The sequence below is a fragment of the Pteropus vampyrus genome, unplaced genomic scaffold (genome assembly GCF_000151845.1).
Source record: "Pteropus vampyrus isolate Shadow unplaced genomic scaffold, Pvam_2.0 Scaffold39, whole genome shotgun sequence".
NCBI lineage: Eukaryota > Metazoa > Chordata > Mammalia > Chiroptera > Pteropodidae > Pteropus > Pteropus vampyrus.
The window spans coordinates 539,803-544,654 of NW_011888820.1; the positions used below are offsets into that span (position 1 = coordinate 539,803).

The 4,852-nt window shown below is 36.4% G+C and overlaps 1 pseudogene; it reads left to right on the top strand.

Annotated features, from left to right (window-relative positions):
• Positions 1–2,819: 2,819 nt before the first annotated feature.
• On the top strand, positions 2,820–3,763 carry LOC105290896 (annotated as a pseudogene).
• The last annotated feature ends 1,089 nt before the right edge of the window (positions 3,764–4,852 follow it).

Sequence of the window (4,852 nt, forward strand, 5' to 3'; positions counted from 1 at the left end):
TCATTTATGTACTCCCTTGTTTTACCATATCTGTGTAGCAGTTTTAAAGCTTAAATTTATAGTTGTTTTTCCTAAGCAAGAATACACTGAAGTATTAGGTTTGATGTACTAGTTATATTTTTCATATACGCATTCAAACATACACATTCATCATTCAAGTTTTAAAAACTGTTATTTTTTTAAATACTCAGAAAAAAATAAGATAGAACAAGATTGGCAGAACTTTGACCATTGTTGAAACTAGATGATGAGTACATGGAACTATATCATTCTCCCTCTAATTTCATGTATTTGAAATTTCCATTATAAAATAGTTTTTAAAAATTAAACATATTTATCAAACCCAGAAGTTGGGGAGGGAAATGTTCTTTGGCAGAGACCTAAAATCATCTCACAGTCTCCAAAGGAGCAGCTGTCACACTTTGGGCAATGCCAGCCCATAATACCCACTAGAAGGTCATCATCATGGGGACAGATACTTGGGCTTCATTGTTTTTAATGGGCTGTGTCCATTGTGTTTAGAGCAACTAGCCATATAGATAAATACCCAATGAAAGTTTGCTGAATCAATAATGAATGATTATTCCACTTGTTGTCTTCTTTGTGGCTCTTAGCTCCTCCTTAGATGCCCTAAACTGCTAACTCTCCCTTAGGGAGTTCACAATAAACTAACTTGGAAATTTTCACCTCAAAATGATTAGAAATACAAAACTAGGCCTAATCTGAGGAGCCCCTGATGTTTTTCTTTTACTGCTCTGCCATTTGGCTTCCATTACTGGGAAGAAATACCTAGAAAGTTTCAATAAACTTCCACAATCCTGTTTAGTTGACATATGTGATTAGACTTTTTTTTTTTTTTTGTGCTAAAAATGAGGTCAAATATATTAGATATATTACTTGGCTACTGGTTTTATGTTTTGGTTTGGTTTGGTTTGGTTTGGTTTGGTTTTTTTGGTCAAAGAATCCCTTACCAGATGTTATTAAGAACAAGTTTCATAACCATTTGTCTCAAACAGCTTATGTGACATCGGTCTGGAAAAGGAGGAAAGGATGAAGTGGTCTCAGGAAGCAGAAATGACTCAGTGTGCTTAGGAGTCCTTCGTGTGCCAGAAGGCCAACACTGAGTGTGCCTGCTCTAAGCCACTCTGGAGCACGTCCTCTCCCACTCACACCTGGAGCCAAGCAAATGCTACCCACTCTCTGCAGATACTCTCTCTGGGGTATTCTGGGATTGGAGCCTGGTACCAAATTAGATATCTCAATTAAAGGTTGAATACACTAGAAGTCTAAATGTATCCAGGATAGAAAGGTCTTGGTGGGATCGTTTTTTGTGTATATAATTATCCTAAAAGATGGTAATAGTGTGCTGCTTTATTATGCAAATCAATTAGTATTATGAAAAATACTGCTTCAAATTATAACATTTTTTTCCTTTGCTGTAGGATGTGGGCCAAATTTCTATTAAATATCCATATACTTTTTGAATCTTCTTAGGAATTCATTGTAACTCTTTTGAATACAGGAACAATAAGAGAGATTATATGACTATTAAAAGACCAAAAATAGCAGAAACGATTAAAAATAAAACGTCTGAGAAATCAGAGCAGCAGTTCTACTCTGCTGCTAGAAATTACAAACACAGAAATTAGGCTTCTACTCCCTAAATCTTTATTCTGGAAATAGCTTTCTCTCTTGCTTGTAGAATGAGAACAATCCATCAGATTATTTTAATGAATATTTTTTAGAAAGAAGCGGCTCAAGAATGGATAGAGAATGAAGTGGATGCAAGGTTGATGGCTTAGCACCCTCTAATTAGCATTATCACCATATGATGCATGGCCCGATGCTGTATTAAGTTAGTGCAATTGAAGACAAAACTAAGGATCTGTTTCATAGCTAGTGTAGTAAACTAAACCTAAAGCATTTTCCAAGGAGGCTAGTTGTCAATTTAAGAATTTTACATGGAGATAAAATGCAAATGGTCCATAAACAAATGAAGATGTTCAATCTCTCTCATACTGAAGAAATTAAAATTAAAATAGTACTTTCTTACCTTTCTGCCGATCTGTTGAAATAGCTCCTAACAGCTCCCCCGGCTTTCATTCTTGTAGACGAGCAATCTTTTAAAAACGAAAATCAAGTCATCTTTCCACCGCTTGAAACTTGGCTTCCCAGTTCACTCGATAGGTATATTTAAACATAAATTATACCATATTTTAACATAAACTGAACATAAATTACATCATTCTGCAACTTTTTGCATTTACAAAATCTTAGAAATCTTTTCATGTTAGCACATAAGAATCTGCTTCTGTCTTTTCAGCTGCAGCGTAATATTTCATAGTACGGCTAAGGTTCATTTAGCCATTCTCTTATTAGTGAACATTTAGATTGTTAATTTTTCACTGTTATAAATAAGATTGAAGTGAACATCTTACACATGCCTTCCTGTTGTCATGTCAGAGAGTCTAAGGAAGATACTGAGAAGCAGTTTTTTAAAGCATTCGTTGTCACTAAGTTACCTTCCAAACTAGCTGTGGGACACCCCGCCAGTGGAGCGAGAAACCTATTTACTTGCGCCTTTGCCAATATTTGCTTCTAGATGCTCTGGAGTGTTCCACTGTCCATTTTTGTTACTTATATCATTCTTTAATTTGGGAAATTCTTGTCTATTCTTATTTAAATATTGTATCCCTCCATCCTCTCCATGTTCTACTTGTGAATGGTGGAACTTTTGAATCTATACTTTATGTTTCTTAATTTTCCTTTCCTACTTACCATCTCTTCAGCTCTTTATACTGCATCATGGGAGAATTCCTTAGCTCAGCCTCTCAACTGAAGAATTTGCTCTTCAGCGGTGTCTATTTTAAAATATCCGTTTCCACTGCAGGTTGTGCTTTCTTGCCAAGTGTCCTTGCGGTGCTGGCCAGGGCCTCCAGCCATGGAGCCCAGGAGCATGCAGGCCAGGCCGCAGCCCAACCAATTGTCCGCACAGCCCAGGCCCCGCTGGGCACCCATGGGAGCATCTGGGCAGCTCCTGCACATGCTGATCATGGGCTCCCTGGCTTCGGCAAGCACACCCTGTCATTGCACATTATCAAACACTTCGAGCTGAAGAAGTCTCCGGTGGGGACCTGCTCTGAGGCAACACGCTGAGGGACACAGAAATGGGTGTGCTGGCCAAGACTTTCATGGACCAGAGGAAGCTCATCTTAAACGTCATGACTCGGCTGACCCTTCACAAGCTGAAAAATCTCACCCACTGTAGGTGGCCATTGTGTGTTTCTCTAGGATACTCCTACAAGCTGAAGCCCTGGATAGAATTTAGCAGATATACACCTGGTGATGAACCTGAATGTGTCCTTTGACATCATCATGCAACGCCTCACTGCTCATCAGGTTCATCCAGCCAGTGGCCACGTGTGCAATGTCGAATTCAAAGTAGTTGGTATGGATGATCTGACTGGAGAGCCTCTCATTAAGTGTGAGGATTACAGACCAGACACACTTACCAAAAGACTGAAAGCTTAGGACCACCAAACAAAACCAGTCCTGGAATATTATCAGAAAAAGAAGGTCTTAAAAACATTCTCCAGGACAGAAACCAAGAAGCTCTGGCCCCATATGAATGCTTTCTTGCAAACAAAAGTTCCACAAATATACCAGAAGCATCAGTTGCTCCATGGTTGTAATTAGCAAGATGAGAATCTCTACCTTCTTTCATTTAGAATTTCCTGGTTCTAAGACTCTACTATGTAAGAATTCTTTGAAAATTATATTAGTTTCATTTCTACAGATTTTGTTCTGGATAGTAAGGACATGTGAAATGAGTTAGATACTAAGATTTATCTTTTGAAATTGTCTAGTATGTTCCATCTTGTTATCATCTCTGGGTGTGTAATTCAAAAACATCAGAGTCATCTCAACTTTAAAAAAATTATTTTAGAGCAAAATTAAAAGAGCAATTGATAGTAACCTAACTTTTGTTCAGTAAGAATAAGTGTTTGATAACATTTCCATATTTTTGTGGGAAAGTAAAAAATTATATTATACTAATATAATTTGGAGAAAGTATCTCATCAGAGGCTTTTGCATAGCCAGATGCAAAATAATAAATAAAAATTCTGGCACATGAGACATAGCTTTGTGATATGATATATTTATAATATTCCAGACAAAAATAATTTGTTTTACACATCTATTGCAGGATGCAAATTTACTGTTGCCTTTAAACTAAGAAATGTATGAAGCAGCTGTATAAGCTATATTTATTTTGTTACTAAACATTTTAAGTTTACCCAGAATTTTCAATTTGCTGTAAAAATGCATCAAATAGCATGTAGGAAAATACTACTTTAATATGACTTGTTTTCTTTTGAAAATACATGTGCACTTGGGATATAACATATTAGAAACTGACATTACAAGTTTTTGGATAAGCAACCAAAGCTGAATGAATTTTCTTTAATGGAAAATGTAATTGAAGTCTTATGTTCACAGATAGTACTTAAATTGAGAAATGTGTGCTTTAGGATCTTCCCGCCGGTTCTCTTTTTGATCTAATGTGCAGTATACCTTGATAAATAATAAATTAAAGTATTTTAAAAAAAGAATGAATAACAGAAACTGTGCAATACTATGTAAAATATGCATGCATTGTCATCAGGAAATAGAAATAGATTAGGTATGCCTGGGGAAAATTTCCTTGACACTCCCCCCCAAGCAAGTCATAATTAGTAAACAGGAATAGTGACAAAAAGGCTTTATATGACAGGCTAAACGGGACAAGGAAAATAATTGAGTTTGCTGAAGGTAAAGTTCTTTATTCCTGAGTAAAGAAGTTTGATAGCTG